We start from the raw sequence: 24,985 nt of genomic DNA on the forward strand, positions 1-24,985 counted from the left end.
TCATATAAGAAGGACTCTGGGTTGCTTGTATACTGTAATGCCCTTTTCTCATGATTTCACTACTTCCTGAAGCAGAATATAGTGAGGGATACCCTTATTAGACAAATTACTACACGAACTTTAACTAGGTTTTAGTCATGGTCAGTGCTTTTGGTATCAAGGAGCTTCGAGAGCGTGAAACCTTTATAGTATGAGAGAGGGTGAGGGTGTGAGAAGTGGGCATGGACAGGGGGAAATTTTTTTTCCCTTCACACTGACAACCTGAAGGAAGGGGAGATACTGGCCAAGGGAAGGTGAGAGCAAAGTTAATATCCCACATATTATTACATTTTCCTCATTTGAAGAGATAACCAGCTTATATAATCAGTTAATATGGACATGTCCAAAGTCTCGGTCCATCATAATATGTCTATTTATGGATTCAAAAGCTACGAGCAACACTTATTACTATGCATGTGTCTTATGCTTTAATGTGTTATCTATGAACCCTTGGAAACACAATGTTTTCTTTTCTAGGGCTGCAATTAAGTCATGAGATGGTATTGGACTTTTTGTACCTTACTGTATATGCACGTTAAACATATGAGAATAGCATTCTTTTTTTTTTTTTTCCCAAGATTTAATTTATTTATTTGACAGAGAGAGAGACAGCAAGAGAGGGAACACAAGCAGGGGGAGTGAGAGAGGAAGAAGCAGGCTTCCTGCCAAGCAGGGAGCCCGATGTGGGGCTCAATCCCAGGACTCTGGGATCATGACCTGAGCTGAAGGCAGACGCTTAATGACTGAGCCACCCAGGCGTCCCTGAGAATAGCATTCTACTTTCAAAATGTAAGAGAATTTAATTTCAGATCTTTAGTACTAGCTCAGAGACTTCTCTGCTCTACGTGAGGTATTTCTCATCCTCCATTTTTTCCAAAATGCCAAAAGACAGGAGAGCTGTAGTTCACATTTCCAAGTGGTAGAATTATCCTGATGTTAAGGAAACCAGTGCTGGGATTCTTTAGAGTCTGGATTTAAGGGAGTTAAAGGATGATGGTATGAAAAGAGTCAAGGAAGACTCAGTTACTTCAGAAAGGCCCCTATATATATTCTTTATACCTGTCATCTTATAATACATTAAGTAAATTCTTCTCTCTTTGGACCCAAGCTGTCTGCTATAGGCATAGAATCTGTACACTAATTTCATTATTTGTACACTATATTCCATTTATTGTACACTATATTTCATTATTACAAAGTGAGTAAGTTGATTCTACAATGATAGGAAAAGAATAAGGTAATTATTTTCTAATAAGGTTTCCTTGGTCCATAAGCCTAATTCCAGGGCGCCTGGGTGGCTCAGTTGGTTAAGCAACTGCCTTCAGCTCAGGTCATGATCCTGGAGTTCTCTCTCCTCTCATATTCTCTCTCTCTCATACTCTCTCTCTCTCTCTCAAATAAATAAATAAAATATATAAAAAAACAAAAAAATAAAAACCAAAACCCTCCCCAAAAGAATAAAAACCATAAGCCAAATTCCACACCAGATCACTGACCACTCCTTACATATCATGTCCCTGCTCCCCTACTTCCCAACTATTCCACTTTTGTCCCAGAATAGCTTTCCAATCATACCAAACACTGGTATCCTGGAAAGTGAGGATAAACTCATCATCCCTTTTAAGGACCCAGTTAAAGAGGTTGTGTGATTGAGAATCTACACTGTGCTAGGCTTTCAGGTCAAGATTTTCACATACATGGCCTTGTTTAATACTCAAGAAAGTCAGGCAATGTAGGCATTATTATTTGAAGTTTGCCTCCCACATATTGCCCTCACTCACTGTTCCTTGGATAGGATAAAATGTATGTCCTTTTAAAAGGATTATTTGTGAAGTGGCAACTACTTTATAGAAAGACCGTCAGTCTAATATCTGACCTACGCTCCACCATTTCCATACTGTACCTATTCTTGGGTAACACTCCAAATGGAACATACCTATGAAATAGTTCTTTGGGTGAAAGTCTCTATATTCCCTTCCAGCAAGGAAATGCATATCTCCTGTCTGTGTTCAACACAGTGGCAATGTCTGAGGTAACCTGAAGTGCATCTAATAAATATTTATTGAGTGCATCTCATTTGACACAATGGGCCAGGCCCTGAAGATCTTCCCGAACACAGAACCTGAAGAACCTGTCTTCAACTGAGGATTATAATACAAAGGGAGATATCAGCAAAGCTGGAGAAGAGTCTATAGCCCTCTATTCTGTCCTGATATCCCAATGATTTCCTTTATTCAACAATTAGGTTACTTCCAAAAAGGATGAAATCTTTTGTCTAATCATTTCAGTACCAAGCTAATACACTGTGATTTACCATTTCCCCTTTAAAGAGCTTTATAAAATATGTAAATGCTTTGCAAGGCCTCCTTTGTGAGCCTACAGCAATATTCTATGATATTAGGATTAAAGCTGCAATTAAAATTTCTAATACTGGGAAGTATTTTACAGTTTAAGAAAGACTGTTCTTTTTTTTTTTTTTTTAAGATTTTATTTATTTATTTGACAGACAGAGATCACAAGTAGGCAGAGAGGCAGGCAGAGAGAGAGGAGAAAGCAGGCTCCCCGCGGAGCAGAGAGCCCGATGCGGGGCTCGATCCCAGGACCCGGGATCATAAACTGAGCTGAAGGCAGAGGCTTTAAACCACTGAACTACCCAGGTGCCCCAAGAAAGACTGTTCTAATAAAACACATATCTAAAACTTACATTTTAAAGTGGGGCAGGAAAATGGCATCAGCAAAAATGGTTGACAGCTCCAAGGTCCCTGTCCCCCAAGGAAACATTGACAAATCAAGTAAAAATTAAGCAAAAATGTCAGAATTAACTTTGTCAGCACTTCGGAAAACAAAGCTTTACATCAACAAGCGAACAATGAATGAGCAGAAAGGCAATTGGTAAGTTAGGTAAGCATTGTGGTTTTGCATTATGTCCTGGGCCAACGTTCCTCCCTGGCTCAGCAGCGATCTTGAGAATGACAGTCCATGTTATCAGCAGGGGACCCTGGTTTCCAGTTTTGGATGGAGCAGAGTAGACCTTATTTGTAAAGAATCATGTTTGTCTGTTCTAATCTATCTGGTGTCTACCTCAAGGATTGACAGAAAATGCCTGTCTTTTTTCACCTAATTCAGAACTGACTCTGGCTGGAACTCCTGAAAAACCAAACAAAAACCCTGCAGTCACCTGGGGCAGAAGTTGATGTTGAAGCATATGACAGAGTGCCAAAAGTGTATAGGAAAAGATAAAGAGAGTTTATTTAAGAAATCAGGGAATTCAAAAGCACTTGTATATACAGGGGAATGCAGAGAGTCATACACGTGCTCAGGGTAGAATATAAGCTAAGCAAAGACAGGAGAGGAGTCCCTCCTGCGCCCCCCCCCCATCACTTTCCTATCTTTTTTCTCTCTCATTTGGCTCCTGGCATTCAAAGAAATCTCTGTCAAAAGAGTAGCTGACCACAAACCAAAGCAACAGAAAATTCAGAGACCACATACGACTAAGAACACAGACCTTACAAGAATAGTTTAGAAAAGTTATCTAACAAACATCTATAGCCTACAAAAAAACACAAAAACAAACCTGAGAAGGAGGGAGACTCTGGTTTCCAGAGTTACCACATATAATATTCAAAATGTCCAGATTTCAACTAACGATTACAAAGCATGTAAAGAAACAGGAGAGTATGACCCATTCACAGTTGAGTTAAAAAACTTACTCTGAGAAACAGACACTGAACTTACTAGGCAAAGACTTTAAGTTAACTGTCCTAAACATACAGAGCTAAAGGAAACCATGGACAAATTGCTAGGGGAAACCAGGAGAATGATGTATGAACAAATAATATCAATAAAGAGACAAATTATAAAAGAAATCACACAGAATTTGGTAGCTGAGAAGTACAGCAACAGAAATGAAAACCTTACTAGAGGGTTTCAATATCACATCTGAACAGGCTAAAAAAAGGAACCAGTGAACTTGAAGACAGGTCAATTGAAATCTAGTCTGAGGAACAGAAAGAAAACAGAATGATGAAAAAATGAGTAGAACCTAAGAGACCTGTGTATCATACAGGTCCATACACCATAGTAGTGTATCAACATACACAATGGGAAGAAGAGGAGAGTGGAGAGAAGAAAATTTGAAGAAAAAATATTTGAAATAATGTTTGAAAACTCCAGAATATGAGAAAAGATATGAATCAATACAGTTAAGAAGTGTAACAAACTCCAGGAAAGATCAATATGCACACAATAATCAAATTATGGGAAGCCAAGAACAAAGAGAAAATCCTAAAAGAAGCAAGAGAAAAAGCAACTTGTCACATACAAGAGATCTTCAATAAGATTAACAGAAAATTTCTCATTAGAAACTAGAGACCACAAAAGAGTGAGATGCCATTTTTAAAGTGCTGAAAAGAAAACTACAACCAAAAATTTTATACCTGATAAAACGATCCTTCAAAAATGAAGGTGAAGTATGATGTTCCTCAGATAAACCCTGAGGAGGTTTGTTGTAAGACTTGCCCTATAAGAAATGCTAAAGGAAGTCGTTCAGGTTGAAATGAAAGGTTACTAGATAGTAACTCGAAGCCGTTACAGAAAAATAAAGAATTTTGGTAAAAGTAATTACATACATGACTATAAAAGTGAGTGTTATACTTTTGGATTGTAACTCCTTCTTTTTATCTCCTGTATGATTTAAAAGACAACTGCATAAAAGAATAATTTAAAATCTATGTTAATGGTCACACAATGTATAAATGTATTGTGAGAACAACATCATAACTGGAGAGAGGACAGAGCTGCATAGGAGCAGATTTTTTTATGTGTTATTGAGACTAAGTTGGTATCAATTCAAAGATTATTAAAAATTTAGAATCCCAATTATAATCCCCATGATAACCACAAAGAAAATATCTAAAAACTACACATAAAAGGAAGCATAATGTATTTTACTTCATCTTGTTCACTATCTGTCTTTGTTAAGACACTGAAAGTTCCAAGAGGTAAGGAATTCAGCTTGTCTTGTTCCTCACTGCATCCCTCATGCCTGGAGTAGTGCCTGACACAACATTACATGCTTGGTAAATATCTGCAGGGGGGCAGGTAGAGGGGAAGGGAGGGAAGAAGAGAGGAAGGAAGGAAAGGAGGGACGAAAGAAGGAACGTAGGTAGGTAGATATGAAATAGACCAGTGGTGAGATGAATTTAGAATTTAAGGAAAAGGGCCTGAAGTGGAGATGTAAGTCTGAAAGTAAAAGTAGATTACAATGTGTGGAAATTGGTTCAGACAGGATAAAATGAGTATATGTAAAGTACACACCATCTTCTCATTATCTCATAAGCTTAAGTGAACCTAGCTGGCAGGAAAGATAAACATTTTCCTGGTGCAAATTCTAAAGGGAATTTACTATCTGGACACTTCTTAGAAAGCACACTGAAAAATGTTGAAATGATATACCCTTAACAATGATTTTCTTATTGTGGTCCTTGCTGACAGCTCAAGGTCAATACAAAAGTCAATGTACTTCAACAAAAGCGTTTTTTAGTCCAAGACAATGAGGCTGGGACACAAAGATTTCTCACGATCTAACTCAATCTAATGACAGAATCTGGAATACCTAATGAAAAAGAAATAGCTTGTTCTCTCTTCTGTTTTGACCAGAGCATTAGAGCAAGGTTGACCTCTCCTGTAGCAATTTTATATTGCTGAATGAAGGGAGAGCAAGATGCTTTGTACACGCGATAAATTGCAAGGCCTAAACGGTTTCATAAATATCACTATGTTTGATTTATTTTATCGCCAAGATACGTGGCCACCCTACCTCTTCCTAGGGGTGAGACTGAAGTGACTTGTTCAAGGTCAAAAGGCTAGTGGTAGAGTTGGGACTTAACCACAAGCCTCCAAACACCCAGCTCAGAGAGTATTCCACTGTTTCCAATCCTCTTTGCCTTTTCTTTTTTTTTTTTTTTAAAGATTTTATTTATTTGACAGACAGAGATCATGAGAAGGCAGAGAGGCAGGCAGAGAGAGAGGAGGAAGCAGGCTCCCCGCCGAGCAGAAAGCCTGATGCGGGGCTCGATCCCAGGACCCTGAGATCATGACCTGAGCTGAAAGCAGAGGCTTAACCCACTGAGCCACTCAGGTGCGCCTCCTCTTTGCCTTTTATGCACATAATAAAAGATGTTAGGTTACATTTTAAGAAATGTGTGTATAGGATCCTAGGGGTCTTTTGAACCTTCCTGAAAACACACACGAGTGCAGGAATTAGAGAAGGCTTGCTCTTGTTAGGGTCCCTTGTATTTTGTCATGTACCATATGGCCTAAATGTTAGGGCTTTGGGCATCTGCCCTAAGCTCATTCTCCATCTACATCGAGTCAAGGACTGGGGATTATCAAAGACAGGCAATAAGATAATTGCCTCTATATAAAGTAACATTTTGGACAGGCTTGAAATTTTTTCAATTAATGTTTGGACTAGGGAAAAATAGTAATGAGTAGAGTCAGACTTCAACAATCATTATATCTTCAAGGATCAAGTATGATCTTCAAAACAACAAAAAAAATCCTTTCATTGATTTTATCACATATTAAATAACATTTACTAATACTATGTAACGCACAAAAGATTAGAAGAGAAAAATATTGTGCCCAGATCCATTATCCAAATGACTGAAAGAGAACATACGCACAAGTTGAGAAAACTCCAACGGTACGGAAAGGCAGGAAACAGAAAGTAAAATCCTCATGATCATTTACCATCCCCATCCCACTCTGCCAAATCAGTGACTCTTAACTCAATTTATTTCTGTGTATCCTTCCAGAAAAAAATTTTTTTTATGAGTCTGTGTGTGTGTGTTAATTTAATGTGTGTACATTTTCAGAAAACCATCCGCAGACCAGCATATACTGTTCAGTCTTCTCAAACTTGCTTTTCTCATTTAATTTATCCTGAAGGTCTTTCAACAGCAGCATATAGATAGTGACCACATTTTTTTTCAGGAGTCATATGGTGTTCTATTGCAGAGAAGAAATGGGATTCATTTCCCTCCTGATGGATATTGAGGTCGTACACAGTCGTACACAGTTTATTAATAACAGTTTATTAATATTACCAAAAATACTTCAACAAACATCTTTGTATACATAGCTCAGTGTACTTTTATAAGTCTATCTCTGGGGAAAATTGCTGGTAAGGGTATGAAGTCAAAGAGAATATGCATGTATAATTTTGATAGGTATTACCAAATTGCCTCCTAACTATGCTTGTGTAATTTGTATTGTGGCAAATAATCTGGGGACTAAGACATCCATAATATTTTTCATCAAAAGATATAAGAAAAGCCATGATGTAGACAACTTACACTTTTTACAGGTTTGTATAGACTATGTATTCTAGTCCATGTACCTAGTCTTTGGACAGACTGCTATGATCTACATAACCACCATTAACTACAACACAATAAATTTGGAATTCCACGTTATGAAACATTAATTCACTGAGAAAGCAAGTCATACTCTTCACTATAGAACCCTCCATAAGAATGATCCTGGGGGTTGGAGACCAGCCCAGTATCCATAATTGGAACCATATAAGAGTGTGTTGCGTATGTCAGTTTTTAAACAGTAAGTTTCATTTTGGAATCCATCTGAATCAGCTTATAGAAATCTCAAAACCAAAACATCCATTTATTGTCTCCATGCAAGGGTTGATCAGAAATGGATCTTTTTTTTTTTTAATATTTTATTTATTTATTCGACACAGATATCACAAGTAGGCAGAGAGGCAGGCAGAGAGAAAGGGGGAAGCAGGCTCCCCGGTGAGCAGAGAGCCCGATGTGGGGCTCGATCCCAGGAACCTGGGATCATGACCTGAGCTGAAGGCAGAGGCTTAACCCACTGAGCCACCCAGGATCCTCAGAAATGGATCTTAAACGTATATTCTGTTTTCCTCAGAAGTAATGAGAGAGAGTTCACAGAAGTGTTCAAGTTAAGCAAAGTGAAGAGAATCCATTATTTACCTTTGGTTCATTTAAACCAGATCAAAGCTCAAAATGATATATGAAAGTTTTAGGATAAATTATAAGTTATGAATTAAATAATTGCCCTAGGGTTATCACAGGAGAGGATACAACAGAAGGTGATGAGTGGTTGAGAGAGAGTTATCAAAGTGAAGTTAAAAAACAGATAGAGGACTAGAGAGGCCCATGAGGCTGCATTTCAGTTTCTTTTTTTTTTTGCAAGTCGTGTGACTTTAGACAAATTACTTAACTCTCCGTTTTAAAGGCAGTGATATAAAGAAAGCTTCAGCCAATGTCCGGTGCTTAGAGAGTGCTCCACACATGTGGACGGCTACTAACCTATAGCCACTATTACCCAAGTATTAAAAATAGGTCAGGGGGCGCGGGGGTGGCTCAGATGGTTAAGTGGCTGACTTCGGCTCAGGTCATGATCCCAGGGTCCTGGGATGGAGCCCCACATCAGGCTCCATGCTCAGCTAAGAGCCTGCTTCTCCCTCTCCCTCTGTCTGCTGCTCTGCCTACTTTTGCTCTTTCTCCATCTCTCCAATAAAATAAGTAAATCTTTGAAAAAAACTAAAAAATTAGGTCTTAAATATAGGAAGGAGCAATACTTCTCTTAGGGTTTAGAGGGAAAAAAAAGGTAATAAAATGATGGTAAGAATCTAACAGTGGAAATTCGTGACCTAATTAGCACATTTATCCCCTCCCTCAAATGAAAAATGAACATGTTATCTCCAAAGAAGCAGATCACAGTGCAAGCTTGTCAGATTTCCACATTACGGTTTTGGTTTTCCAAGACTTTTGCAGACTTTGGCATGGTAAAAATACATCTTGAAACCCTTATTCTAGAACTGAAGTATTGAAGTTAACCTTTTTGCTTTGGGTGAAAATTTGAATTTTCCCATAGGAGCCAGAACAGAAACTCAAAGGGTCTCTAGATATGAGAGGCAAGATTCGGCTTTATGTCTTCGCCCAATTCTGTAAATTTCACAGAAAAAAACTAAAAAAAAAAAAGGAAAATTCAAGGACATAAAATTGACTCTAAATTGTAACCGGAATTTTTCACATCCTTGATAACTGATTGCCAGGTAAATTCTAGACATAGATGGTTATTTCTTCGTAACCAGACAGTTGCTTTATTTTTTATTTTTTTATTTTTTTAAAGATTTTATTTATTTATTTGACAGAGAGAGATCACAAGCAGACAGAGAGGCAGGCAGAGAGAGAGAGGGAAGCAGGCTCCCTGCTGAGCAGAAAGCCCGATTCGGGACTCAATCCCAGGACCCTGAGATCATGACCTGAGCCGAAGGCAGCGGCTTAACCCACTGAGCCACCCAGGTGCCCCGTCAGTTGCTTTATTTTTAAAGTTTCTAACAACTAGCCTCCTCCAGATTTGATCGTGCAATTTCTCTTATTATCTGAAGATTGCAGATGAGGGTGGATGAGCACAGGAGCTGCATGTTATGACAGCCGGAGCAAACTCTGCAGAGGCCTTCTTCCCCAACAAGCCTGGCTGTGCCCTTAGAATCCCACCACTTGGACAAGAGTTGAAACTTACTTGTGTCTTTTATAGTTGTTCATTTCACAAGGCCCCTACCAAAATCAATTAGTATAATATTCCATTGTAAAGTCATTTTCTGTTTTCCTTAAAAAAATACACACACACACACACACACACACAATTTGTATGTATATATATATATAATTGTATGTATAGATATGTTGTATTTTTCTGCTTGAGATAGCTGCCTAAAGGTATTTCTATACTGGTTTTATTTTATTTTTTTAAAATTTTATTTATTTGGCAGAGAGAGAAAGATCACAGGTAGGCAGAGTGCCAGGCAGACAGAGAGGGGGAAGCAGGCTCCCCGCTCAGCAGAAAGCCTGATGCAGGGCTCAATTCCAGGACCCTGAGGTCATAACCTGAGCCGAAGTCAGCCACTTAACCCACTGAGCCACCTAGGTGCCCCCCTATACTGGTTTTAAACAGTCACTTAAAACAAAACTAATGGGATCTTTGAATTAGTAGGGATTTCCATGGTCCTCTAATCTTACTTCTTCCTAATGCAGAAATCCTTTCTACAACACCTTTGACAACTAGACTGAACGCTCCAGCAACGTACAACTTGCTGCGAGGGGCACCTTGTTCTCGTAAGAAAACAAACACTGCATGCAAAGCTGGGAGTCGGGGATGCACTCCACTCACTGCAGTGAGCCCTTAACCCCATATTGTGAGTTTTGGTTTTTTTATCTATAAAACATGGGGATTGTTATTTATAAATCACTGAGATTCCTTTGAGGTCTAACAGTCTGTCAAACCTAAGAAAACCTTTGACAGAATTAAAAAGTCCCAATTGTTAGAAGTCTGCCTTCCTTTAACTTCTGCCAATGCCATCCACTCTCTAGATACAAGTAAGTATATTTTCCCATGGCAGTTCCTTAAAACTGAAAGCAGAGTATCAGGTCTGCCAGAACCATTCTGTTCTCCAGGCTGGGAAGATTCCTTAGAATATATTTTTGTTTACATATTATTAGCGTATCCTTCAGTGTTTTAGCAAATGACCTAATGGTTAAAAAGACAAAACTTAGCTAGTGTATTTTAGTGGAAGAGGTTAAGTGGGAGAGTTGCAATTTTGCAACTGATAGTGCAAGCATTTTAAAAGCTTTATTTTTGTAGGAGGCTAAACACAGAATATTATTTTAGCAATCTGCAACTGATTGACAACAGTTGACATTTAATTAATTACTATTGCTATGAGCCAAGGCTTTACTGTCTTTGTAGGATTTCAAAATGCTGAGATGGGGGACATTGTGTTGAAATATGGTGAAAGCCTTAGAGACCACAGAGGGGCGTTGGGCTGTTGGGCCTTGAAGTAAATGGGCCATGCACTGTGCAGTTTGGGATTCTAGTTCTGTTTTTTTTTTTTTTTTTTTTTTTTAATCCCAGTCTTCTTGTATCCGTCCTCACTGTTCGTCTGTCTGCTATTACTTCACACTGCTGCCAATGCATCTGACTATAGCAACTCATCATTCTTCTTCCAATTTCCTGCTTCTGATCTATTGTGGGTTTGGCAACCAGATAACCAAACATTGTAGATATTTGTCTAAAATTAGAGTAAAAGGCCTGGAGTATCATTTTTCATTTATCAAGTCAGTTAAAAATATAAAAGAAGAACTATAGTGGGTGTGGGGAATATAGACAAACTCATGCTCTAAGGACAGTATATACATTAGTATAAGCCCACTGTACAGCTATCTAATGAACTATTTTAAAAGATCTAAAACAGTGCATTTCCTGAACCTCACAAATCTCACTAGCAGGAATCTGTCCTCAGAAAATAGACAGACAATAAGAGAAGGATGTATGAGTAAAGCTTTATTTATAATAAAGTTAGAAATACGCTATACATCCACCAGTAGAGCATTGGTTCAATAAGCCATGCTGCTGTCATATAATAATGCCATGAAAAAATGGTATTACAGATCTGTAACCACCTAGAGAGAAGTATGCGATGCTGTATTGAAATAATATAAATCAATTTGTGTAATATCATCTCCTTTAAGAAAAGATTATTATAGGGGCGCCTGGGTGGCTCAGTGGTTTAAAGCCTCTGCTTTCGGCTCAGGTCATGATCCCGGGGTTCTGGGATCGAGCCCCGCATCGGGCTCTTTGCTCAGCGGGGAGCCTGCTTCCTCCTCTCTCTCTCTGCCTGCTTCTCTGCCTACTTGTGATCTCTGTCAAATAAATAAATAAAATCTTAAAAAAGAAAAAAAGATTATTATATATCTTCAAATGGAAGGGTCTGCAATGTTATAGACAAAATATTAACAACCTGTCTTCAGTACATAATTTCAATTTATTTGGTTTTAAAATTTTGCTTATTTATATTTATTTTTCAAAAGATTAATAATTTAAAAGTTGGCTTGGATTGTTGCTTATATATGATTCACTACACAAGCTTTATGCTAGATATTACACTTAAAAGGGCTATAATGACATGCTTCAGTGTTGGCAAATCAATCAATGTGATATATCACATTAGTAAGAGAAAGAATAAAACCATATGATCATTTCAATAGATGCAGAAAAAGCATTTGACAAAGCATTAACATCTATTCATGATAAAAACCCTCAAGAAAGTACATTTAGAGGTAATATACCTTAACACAACAAAGTCCTCATATGAAAAGCCCACAGCCAATATACTCAAAGGGAAAAAATAACATACTCAGGGAAAAAAAACAGAGCTTTTCCCCCAATAAGAAATAAGACAGTGATGACCACTCTCACCACTTTTATTCAACATAGTATTGGAAGTCTTAGCCACAGCAATTAGATAACAAAAGAAATAAGAGGCATCCAAATTGATAAGAAAGAAGTAAAACTTTCACTACCTCCAGATGATATGATACTATATACAGAAATCCCTAAAGACTCCACCAAAAAATTGCTAGAACTGATAAAGGAATTTGGTAAATGCACAGGACACAAAATAGACATCAGAAATCTGTTGGATTTCTAATAATGAAGCAGCAAAAAGGGTTAGTATGCTAAATATATAAAGAACTTCTACAACTCATCACCAAAAAACCCAAATAATCCAATTAAAACATGGGCAGAAGACATGAACAGACACTTCTCCAAAGAAGAAAGACACCCAGATGGCCAACACACACATGAAAAGATGCTTAACATCACTTTTCATTAGGGAAATGCAAATCAAAACTACAATGGGATATCACCTCACACGTGCTAAAAACGCAAGAATTAACAAGTGCAGGCAATGATGTGGAGAAAAAGGAGCTACTGTGCACTGCTCGTGGGCATGCAACTGGTGCAGCCACTGTGGAAGACAGTATGGAAGCTCCTCAAAAAACTAAAAATAGAACTACTGTATGATCCAATAATCATATTACTGAGTATTTATCCAAAAAATACTAAAATACTAATCCAAAAGGATACATGTACCACCTAAATTCACTGCAGCATTATTCATCATAACCAAATTATGGAAGCAGCCCAAGGATCCACCAATAGAAGAAGAAGTGGCAACCACACACACACATACACTGGAATATTATTCAGGCATAAAAAAGAATGAAATCTTGCCATTTGCAACAACATGGTTGGAGGTAGAGAGTAGATGATAAGCGAAACAAGTCAGAGAAAAACAAACACTTCACTCATATGTGGAATTTAAGAAACAAAACAAATGAGCAGAGGAAAAAAATAACAGAGGGTCAACCAAGAAGCAGACTCTTTACAGAAAATAAACTGGTGTTGTCAGAGAGAAGAGAGGTGGGGGGGATGGGTGAAATCGGTCATGAGGATTAAGGAATGCACTTGTTATGATGAGCACTGAGTACAGAAGTGTTGAACCAGTATACTGTATACCTGAAACTAATATAAAACTGTATGTTAACTCTATTGGAATTAGAATACTTAAGAAAAAAATTTTAAATACTCCCCTTTCTGAATGATTGTCAGGTAACAGTGTGTATACAATAAATCCTGCACATCATAAAAAAAAAAAAAGATGGGAGATATAGAATGATAAGGTCAAACCAAGTGACATTATCAAACAAATCAGGGAGAGTTCAGAAATGAAAATGGAGAGAAAAGTGGTTAGTTTGAGGATATGAAGGCTATAGGTGATTTGGTAAGATTTGGAAGCTGGATATAGAGGGAGACAAAGTATCCAGAATCAAACAGAGTTTGGGTTGGTGAGTTCCTGGAGGAGTTCACGGAATCTGGAAAGAGAATTAGGTAGAACAACAGTAGAAAAAATATTCATTCAGCCTTGTATATCTACCTTTGAGAAACCAGTGAGATCCACAGGCACTGGGTATCCATACCCACCGAGCAGAACACTGTTCTGAGGATCCTCTGCACGAGGGACAACGGATGCCAGGATAGACCATGTGGTCAGGTGGTGAGACTGGCCTAGTGATAAGAAGCCAGGGGATGGAATCCTAGGGAACGTCAACATGTAACAAACACTGAAGAAGAACGAGCCTTGGAGGAGACCCAAAGCAAGTAACCAGGGAGGCTGTGGAACATGGTGTCTCACAGAAGCCAAAAACGAAGAATAGGGAAGTGGGGATTTAACAATGACAAAAAAGGAACGAAAGATCCAAAACAAAACAAAACAAAACAAAACACCAAAAACAAAAAGATAAGCACTAGGAAGTGCCACTGAATCTGCTAACAAAGAAGTGAGCCTGTAAAAAGCACTTACTGGGCAGTGATGGAGATGGAGGTGAAGTGAGGATGTGGTAAAGGAGTTAAGAAGCTGGGTTAGATGCAGCCAGCATAGACCGTGTTTTCCAGAAGTCTGGCTATGACTAGAGAAATGAGAGATATGAGTGCCCAGTTGGGGACCGAGGTTAGCATTCCAGTTTTGTCTCTTTGAGAGGGGACAGAATCAAGCACATGGCGGTAGGATGACAGGTCGTAGATGAACGCTGACTCTCCAAAAAGAAATCTAGTTGTCCGAAGAAATCAATGCAACTCTCAAGTTATTACTTAACATCTCAACAAAACAGCAGCAAAACCTGCCATATCTGATCTTCTGCTCTTATTTCTATCTTATGATGATCTAAAATCTCACATATTAAAACACAGAAGTTTATTTATTTTTTTTTTAAAGAGAGAAAGTGACTTTTTTTTTTTTTTAAGATTTTATTTATTTGCCAGAGAGAGAGAGAGAGTACACACAAGCAGGCAGAGAGGCAGGCAGAAGCAGCGAGAGAAGCAGGCTCCCTGCCGAGCAAGGAGCCCTATGTGGGACTCAATCCCAGGAACCTGGGATCGAGACCTGAGCCGACGGCAGCGGCTTAACCAACTGAGTCACCCAGGCATCCCAAAACACAGAAGTTTAAAATACCAAGCCAATTTTGAACATTTTGGGGAGGACAGGGGCAAAAAACAAATCCGAATTACAAAAATATCTTCGCTGAGACTAGTTATACACCTTAAAATGCAACGATATAATTTCATAGCCAAGTCAAACAAACACTTATCATCTTGACAAATTAGACAGAATTTAACTGTAGTAAGAAAGTAGCCAGAAATCAGTCATTAAGGCAGGCTGCTGTGTCTTACTCCGCTTCCAGCATCCCACCGACCTGAAGGAGCCCGCAGTTTTCAAAGGGCCTAACCTCTTGATATGGAACATTTAAACATGTTTCAATTTTGTTATCCAAGTACATGTTATATCTTTTAAAATACTCACATATGTCCCAGTGTCTGTAGTAACTATATGTTTACATAACAGTCATGCTTTGTCCACCACAGCATATTTTTTGAAAACTGCAATCCTTACAAAAGCACTATTAGGTATTCAACAATTTGAATTCCCTAGCTAGGGAGATGAGGCCAAATAGTATCATACTTTTTTTCTTCTTCTTCTTTTTTTTTTTTTTTTGGTAACTATTCATGGCAGAACTTCAACTACTTTCCTCTTAATGTGGTATTCTGTGCAGTTAGCTTTTCTTTCCACATCTATCTTAGAAAGATGGATTTTCAAAAATTAAAACCATGTGACAACAGTGATTCCAGCACATTTTGCAAGGAGCAAATACAACGTGAACAAAGAGAAAGATTAATTAATTTAGGTACATGGATCAGGTAGAATTATCAAGCAGTTAAGAGCAGGCCCATTCCTATTTCCAGTCATCTCCTTTATACTTGATCTGATTTTTAAATAATGACTTCTGCTTTGACAGTAATCATCTGAAAACTCACAATGAAACACAAAATGGGAGGATGATCTTTGAATTTTGAGTTGACACGTTTCCTCAAATGCCGAAAATATTCTAGAATAAAAAAACAGGAGAACTTCCCTTTGTTCCGGTAATAAAAAATATGGAAGTTTAAACGTTATTGTTAGAAATGATTCATATTTGTTCACCAAGTTGTGATGGTAACGTGGGCTGAGACATTTAAAACACCGTAAGTTAAGATAAACCTTGCATGTATTACACGAGCATGTTGAAATGAAAACATGGTTTGCTGTCCCAAACTCATGGTGCATCTCCTGGCATAATTACAGATGGCTGCACGCTAGAGAGGAGGGAGAACCTGGGAAGAGGGAGGTCCAAGTGTGATACATGACCAATGGTGCATCTACTGTGCCATCTCACAGGCAACAGAGGCAGCTTGAGGGGAAATGCCCTCCAAACGCTCTGAAATGTGTCAAAAATTCTGAAATACATTTCCATTTTTAAGTTCAAAAGGAAAAAGACAAAAGAGAATGAAAACAAAATAAAGGAACGGTTAAATGCAAGTCATGGAGTTTTGACTTTAACAACCACTGAAATGTTTCATTATATTTTGAATGGTTTTCTGGCACCATGATCTTTGTGTCAATTTCAGGTGGGTACACAGGTGGGTGTAAATGTCCACATAACTCAGCTTCTAGGACACATTTAAAATGGAAATCACTTTCCTTTTGAATGGCAGCTTGAACAAAGTTCCAGGTTTTCTATAGCTGACTTCTGTGTCCCCACTCCTTATGGATGAAATAGCATGATGTTTGGGGCTGGGTTCAGAATAATCCAGTGAAGGGTAGGGAATTATGTGGGAGGACAGATGAAAGGAGACTGTGGGTTGTTGACCACTGAGCCTTGGGTGTTTGGTACATGGGGTTCATTATACTGTTCTCTCTCCTTTTGCAAATGCTTGAAATTTTCTATATGTTTTAAACTTTACAACAGTGTGTGTGTGTGTGTGTGTGTGTGTGTGTGTGTGTGTGTTTGCGTGTGTGCACATTTGCTGAAATTTGGTCTGCGACTCTGGAATCCATTCTTATTGACACAGTTGCTTTGTTTCCACCTTCTTGCCCTGACCTACTCATCAAATGTTATTAACGGTTATAAAGACAACTCAAAGCAACAGATGATTTCGTGTAGATAGGCTGGAGGACAAGTTGACTTTTGTTAACTAGGCCCTGAAAGTTTTCCATCCCACCCTGGGCAGTTTATTGTACAGCTTGCCAAACTTTAAAGTTATTATAACTAGTTTCACACAAATGCCAGACAAAACAGACAAGGGATTAATTGGAATGATCACAAATGCATTCCTTCTGAATAAATTGAAACACACTGGTCAGTGCCAAAAGACATTTAAAATAGAAAACCTGAAACTAATCAATCAAACCAAGTTTAGTTCTTTTTGATGTTATAGTTGGGAGATATTTCATGCTATAAATAATAGAATAATTACCCAGGGAGAAAAAAAAAGGAGAGAAGTTTGATAGCAGTAGTAAGAAGGAATTTTGCATTGTCAAAGAGAAATACCTAGGGAGACGAGATCTTCTGTTGCTGCCTTTTTTTTTTTTTTAAACATTTTATTGTTTTTTTTTTTTAAGTGATAAGAGTTAAAAGTCTTAAAGAAGAAAGTGAAGACTCACACTATTGGCTCAGTTTTAAAATTATAACATTGAACAAATCAAAGTGTAAAAGCCCAAAACAATGCTGGGAGACGAGGGTTTTGGTCAGATGTTAGACAGACTATCCAAACAGCTGGAAAAGATGTTGATTCTCCTTGGGAAATTTGTAATGTATTTGACTCATGTTTTCATGGAGCTGTGGACTGTCCTAGGAGGTTTGAAAGAGAGAAAACTTGCCAAGAACTTTATCTGGACAATGACAGTATTTTACCAGTTTTCCAATTAGACAACAACAGAATTTAAAGAACAATAACAAATATTCATAATTGATGAATGCTATCTCCATAGCAAGACTGTTAGGTTATACACCCAGAAGCCACCAAGGAAACTATTTATGCATTTTTTTTCTTTAAAATGCATTCACACGCAAATACAACATGAAATGATAAAAAAAAAAAAAAAAAAAAAAAAAAACGAGAGCCTTTCATTACTTGAGTTGGAGGATAGGTCAGATCTCATGTTCGGTACGCACACACTTTCTAAACAATGTGTTCAATGACAAGTCTCCTTATGCATGCCTTGGCATACCTACAGCTAGTATCTGAGGCAGAGAGGCCAGAAAGGGAAGATTTGGTAACTGAATTCTTGCTGATGTGATGCAATTTTTAGTTCCAAACAACCCATGCATGGGCTCTGCTCAATTCCTTAAAGGTTTTTAATTGTTTGCTTATCAACAATTATGATATTCATTTCCCCAAGTCAGCCTCCAAGATGGACTGTGAATTATTTATTATATAATACTGAAATATTTATAGAAGAAATAGCATGATGTTTGGGACGGGCTTCAAAAATAATCCAGTGTAGGGGAGGAAAGTATGTGCAAGGACAGAGGAAAGGAGGCTGGGAGTTGTTGACTGTCGAGCCTGGGGGGTGGGCACGTGGGCTTCATTATATTGTTCTCTCAACTTCTGTCAAAACCTGAAGTCTTCTATATGTATTATTTTAAAGTTAAAAGAAAAAAGTGGAAACAAAAAAAAAATTACCACTTGGCTTGCAAGTGTAAATAATCAGATGAAGCACACTTCTCCCATACTAATTTCCCAATGATTAATTGCCTGAGTATATTGACAGTCTTGTTTTTGTTTTTTTACTTTTCATGACCCCACCCGCCCCGAAGAAACGCAGGTCACTTATTTTGGATCACACTTTCAATACCACTATTGTTCTGGTCATTTTAACTCATTCCCCAGATGCACAGTATAGAATAATAGAAAGTATACTGAACTGGGAGTCAGAAAACTCAAGTTCTCAAATCCCTGTTGTACTTCTTTCCAGTCACATTACCCAGAACAAGTCATTCACTACCCAGAACAAGTCATTTCATCTTGTAGAACTTAGCACCAGTACCTCTTTTACTTGTTTCACAAAGTCTTATGCAAATACTAGGTTGAACCAGAACACGTTTCATCTTTTATAATGTCAAAAACAGCTGAACTGTGGCAATCTCCTATGGGTTCAATCTGATATCGGCCATCCTAATGATAATTTATTTCTTCTAGAGATGTTAGAACCAAGGATCAATGCTAGATAACTTATTATAAATGAGAATTGGTCATGTCCTCTAATATCAGGATTATATTGGAATTTCAATGGCAAAAGGGTATGTAGGAATGAAAGCTATACGAAGGTGTGTGTCCCCTTCTGAGCTGAGACCTACCGGAACTATTTCAATAACCGTTCCACATTACCACTTTTTCTTGTTATTTTCACTTTGTGATGGCCTGAAAATAGTTGAAGTAAAATATTTAGAAATATTAATTGTTTTTTACTTTATCACATTCAGCTTGCTTGGGTAACTGTGATGTTACTCGGAGAACAGCTGTAGAAAAAGCATGTGTGCACTCAATAAATATTATTTACTAGTGATGAAAATGACAGTGATGGCTAAGGAACCAAAATTTACAAGCACAGCCAAGTGCAAAAAACGAAGCATAAAGGTCCAAGAGATGAATATGAAAATTTATAGTGAATATAAACTTGCTTTTAAAAATGTTAGTATCAAAAAATACTCATGGATTTAAGTTAACTGATGTTTAATAATGTTTTAGTTTCTGTGAGGGGGCATTTTTAATTTTTTTTTTGAGGGAGCATTTTTTTAAAAAGGCATTAAAAATTGAAAGAACATAGTCATTTATAATATGAATAAATACGATTTCTTCTTTCTCCATGAATAAATGATTTCTCCTTTCTGTGTTTATGGACAAATAACAAATTCTTGACATTTTATGATGATTTTGAAATTTTAAGTTAAGCTTCAAATTTTCTGAATAAGCCACAGTTACTTCCCCAATGCCACAGTCAAACTGCTTTACTTTGAAACAAGCAATACAATTCGAAGGTTAAGCAGAAAACACTTCCATTCCTCCAAAAAGCATCCTCTAGGGGATTATTAATGGAAAAGAAGCATAGATTAAAAGATATGGCCGGAAATAGAAGTTCAAAATGCATCTTACTGTCCAAATTTTAATAGCAAAAGAAATATTCTGATAATTCCAAAGCTACTGAGACAATTCTTAAAAACAATCACAGCCTTGACACCGATAAAACCATACAAAAGACGTAATTTTTGAATTTAACTCTTTCTCTTTGTAAATTTCCTAAACTGCTCAATTTTTAAATTAAAACCATGCATTCCTCTTTATGCTATGAGCTGGGGCTGAACTTGAGAGCCCCAGTTTCAATATAAAATGCAAATGTTTAGAGAAAATACACTATGTATAAGGAATGAATTATATCTTCACTCCTTAGAAAGTTCATTATTTTCCAGAATTAATAAAATTAGTTCAGAAGCCAGACTCATCAGGTAACACAGAACTATTTGGTTTACGTACTGAAGTTAACAATTTGCAATCCAACACAAGTTATTTTAGCCATCTTCCTGACAGACATGACACTAACAGAAAGAATAATTTTGGCTCTAAAATATCTGGTCACTTACTCCATTCGTGATGAGATTGTTATAAGGCATTTTTCAGATCAGTCAGTAAAGTCATCTAATATCTTAACATAAAACTGAGTCGTAATTATTTACATACTCTAATTCAGCTTTGTCCAAATACACATTCAAGTATTCTCATTGCAATGAGAACAGAAGCCAAAGTGCCCTCATATGTCCTGTGAAGCCCTGCTCCCCCTCCCCTTACCACCCAGACATGCACCCCTGTGCACTCTTTCCAGCCATGGTGGCCTTGTCGTTCTTCAAATACTCCAGGCACACTAGCACCTCACGGTTTGGCAACTGTCTCTCATGTTTCTTGGTAAGCGTCCCCTCAGCCCTCCATCACTGAGATTCCTGTCCTATCATCCTTGCTTTCTTCAACCATCTCCTTCTGACTTATGTGGTGTCATTTAAAAAAAAAAAAGTTTTATTTATTTGAGAGAGAGAGAGATTGAGAGAATGAGTGGGAAGAGGGGCAGAGGGAGAAGCACACTCCCTGCAGAGCAGGGAGCCCGATGCGGAACTCGATCCCAGGACGCTGGGATCCTGACCTGAGCTGAAGGCAGACACTTAACCCCCGAGCCACCCAGGGGCCTGTGATCAACCCTGAGATCAAGACCTGAGTGGAGATGGAGTCAGACGCTTAACTGACTGAGCCATCCAGGTGCCCCTAGACATAAATAATTTTTAAAGGAAACAAAAGTGGTTTTTTTTTTTTGCTTGGAAATAAGGGATCTATGAGCAGATGTCAAAGAAGAGATGGTAGAGAAAATGGCAGTGTTGTGAAGGGCACTGTATCAGACACCAGACATATTAAGCCGATCCTCTTGCCTACACCTGTCCTAGCAGAATAAGTTACAAAGTAGTACTTTTTGTGCATTTGCGTATTCACTTATAAATTTAATTACCTAACAAATACTTAAGTGAATAAACATGACAGATATTGTTCTGATAATGAACAAAATAACAAACAAAATGCTATGTCTTTATGGACCATTAAGTGTCCAGTTTAGTAATGGATTTAATGACTTAGTCTTTGCCTTCTCACACAGAATTTGAGGCAACTATAATTCTACCATCGGTGAAAGTCTGATTGAACCTGAGAGAGCTCTTCACAATCACTGGGCATGCATTCTAGATTTAGGAGAAAAAAAGCTCTTCTGGCCTCCTTATTGAAATGAAGCCCTCCCCTAGTTTCCTTCCATCTATGTGATGTTAATGAGCCACAAGAAGATGAGTGGCAACTGCGAGGACAGTCTTCTGGTTCTGCGTACCTCAGAGAGGACAGAGGCAGAGGCGCTGTGAAGGAGGCATCGGGGAGCCTTGGGGTTTGCCTGGCTTGGGAAAGGGAACTGTATGGGCCTGATACCCAGAAAGGCAACATCCTCTCCTCCAACCTGAAAATGTATTTTTTTCCTTCTTATTCCTACAATGTCAGCCTTTTCTCCTTCCCGCTCTAAGTATTTCCTTCTCCTTCTCTAACTTGTCTCCCATACTTATTCATCAGAGAATAAGAAACAAGGTAGGCAGAAATGCTGCGCAGGTAGCTAGCTTCCAGTTTACCTAGTCACTAAGAACACCTCTAGCCTCAGCCAGCTAGGGTTTGATCTGGTGACTGCCCAAGAGCCAGCAGCTCTTACAGAAAGCTCGCCTACAGAACACCCTACAAAGGTTCCTGCGGAATTTCTCAAGGATCTTGTCCTTTGTGGCACCCTAAGTCTCTGGTTAGTGTCTGACATGGTCATGATGGAGGGCTGTAAGAATAAGCATGCTAAAGACTGTGAAATGTTTACCATCTAGTTCTGTGCTCTCTCATGGCAATACTTACGAGTGACTTTATAATATTGAACAGAAGGATGTCAGGGGCAACCAGACTCATGAGGCATGGCAATGAAAAGGGTCCTAATAACAAAAAGTTTAAAAATGGAATTAAAGGAAAAGTGTCCATGTAACTTCTCTGGGGAAGGACCAAAGCCAGATGAGACAAAACTACCACAGGGCTTGCAAGTGGGTGGGTGAGGAGAGTAGACCTTGCCTGTCTAAGGCTGCAGATAGGTCTAGGAACATCAGTACAGCTGTTTGGTCACAATCCCTGACTCCGCACAGGTCATCTGGCTGTGTAGCTATAACAATAAAGATGGCAAAAGGAAAATTAGAGGTTAAACCTTTCTATCAATGAAAGCTACCTACCATCACAGACACATGATTCCCGTTGGCATTAAATATTCAGATGTCCTGGCCAGAAAATTCCTTTGTTCACTCATCCATTAATAAACGTTATTTGAACACCTACCACATGTCAGGTACTGGGCTAATACAGAGGTAGTAGAAATAAGACATAATGCCTTCCCGGAGGGTATCCTGGGGGTAGAATGGCAGAGGAGATAGACAAAGCCAAGAGCAACAAAGAAGCTGGAGTCCATGTTAAAGGTACCCCTGAGCTGAATCTAGTTTATTAAGGGAGAATTTGCAAATGCTCCAAGAGCAGAGTGATGACATGACCCATTTAGGAAACTATACATCATAGGAAACTGTCCCACATTATCACACAGACTGGCCAAAAACAGGTGAGAAGAGGACTGAGGGCACTATGTGCTGTGTCAAAGAATGCGAACTTTGATACTGATGAAGAGGAGGAGCCATCGAACTGTTCCAAGTGGAAGACTGATCTGATCGCCTTTCCATATTGAGAAAAATGAGTTGGGCAAATGTGGAGGGGCCAAGACTATCAAGCTGCTCCAAAGAATAAACTAGGCAACTGTCCCAAGTGACCAGCTGACATGCTGAAGTGTCATTGGCTGAAATGGAACAAATAGGAAAAGAAAGGCATCCAAGAGCAGAGGAGGTCAATTTTTGGCATGTTAAGCTTGAAGTAGTGACGGCGCTTCAGAAATGTCGACGTCCAGAAAGAAAGTAATACATGTAGGTACAGAGCTGATGGGAGATGTGTGTGGGAATCATCAGCATATGGGTACTGCTCAGTTAGGAAGAAGCCTGACAGCCCTGTGTAGATGATGGATTTCAATAATGATTAACTATGGGGATTTTTTCCCCCCCTCCGGGAATATTTACACCCAGCAGGAAGTTGATTGATCTCTGGTCTATAGTATTTCATTTGTTCTTGTTTCTATCTGTCTGTCTATCTATCTACCTATCTATCTATAACTTTTTAAGTAAGCTCTATGCCCAGCATGGGGCTTGAACTCATGACCTCAGTATCAAGTCTCATTCTCTACCAACTGAGCCAGCCAGGTACCCCTCATTTGTCCTTCTAACAAATACAAACTAATTAGCAAGATATTTACAAAAGAGTTTTGGCATTTTTTTAAAAAGATTTTATTTATTTATTTATTTGAAGGCAGAGATCACAAGTGGGCAGAGAGAGAGAGAGAGGAGGAAGCAGGCTCCCTGATATGCAGAGAGCCCGATGTGGGGCTTGATCCCAGGACCCTGGAATCGTGACCTGAGCCGAAGGCAGAGGCTTTAACCCACTGAGCCACCCAGGCACCCCAAGTTTTGGCATATTTTTATTTCCATATCACAACGTGAATCCTGGGAAATTTGAGATATAGGCAAGGGAAATACCTCATAGTAGCTGTTGTTAATTTGGCATAGGATTCTTTTGCATAGTGATTTTTTCCCACTTGAGAAACTAAAAAGCTGTCAGTAATAACTTCACTTTTAAGGTTAATTCCTATTTAACCTGAAAGTTTCTCCATCAAATCTGTGTCATGAATACCTGGTGTGAGTTTATGGAATATAGATTGATATAACCTCAGACCTTCAGTGCACACAATTTTGCCAAAATAAACTAACCCAAATGATTGACCCCGCTGATAGAAGAGATCATATTTTGAAAGATACCAGCACAAAATGTAAGTATTTCAAACTCAACTTTGTTGACGAAATTAGAGCAGAGAAGTCTTATCAAGTCTCTGGAAACAGGGTCTGAGAACAATGAATCTAAGTCAGGAGAATCTGGTTCTCTCTACCCAGTGCTTCCAATGGTGCCCTGTGTGACCTTGGGCAGGGCTCTCCCATACCCCTTCCTCTCATTTTCTTCCCCTATCACCATGTGGAATTTTAAAAAGTATTTTATGCTCTTTAGATGGAAGATACAAGGTCCCACTTAAGTGGAAAGTCTGGGGCTTTTTACTCAGAATAGGTGTAAAGACTCACTAGCATATAACCATCCCACAGACAAAAACTTTACTTAGTGGTTTTGTTCCCCAGCTAACCCTTAAATCAACAAAGCCTAGGTCAGGAGTTCCCAAACATTTCAATGTGAAAGGGGGAGGGTGGGTAAAGAAACCTAGTGAACTATCACATCTTATGATAAGCTGCTAAGTATCTATGACCTGGGCATCCTACAGAATGCTCAAAAGTTACTGCCATTCCAATTCAGGAATGCTTGCAAATGAATTTCTATTTTTTGTGCATGCTATTCACTTAGGAAAAAAATTAGGATGTTACTTTTTCAGAGTAGTTTTTTTCACAACAAAACTTAGGATAAGGTACAGAGATTTCCCATATACCCACTG

General features: G+C 38.4%; 1 protein-coding gene across 3 annotated transcripts in view; it reads right to left on the reverse strand.

The window, feature by feature from the left end:
* The window catches only part of ARL15 (ADP ribosylation factor like GTPase 15), a 404,995-nt gene that overhangs the window by 54,979 nt on the left and 325,031 nt on the right, over positions 1–24,985 (reverse strand). The gene's annotated exons all lie outside the window — the stretch shown is intronic.

Source organism: Lutra lutra, chromosome 5 (genome assembly GCF_902655055.1).
Source record: "Lutra lutra chromosome 5, mLutLut1.2, whole genome shotgun sequence".
Taxonomy (NCBI): Eukaryota; Metazoa; Chordata; class Mammalia; order Carnivora; family Mustelidae; genus Lutra; species Lutra lutra.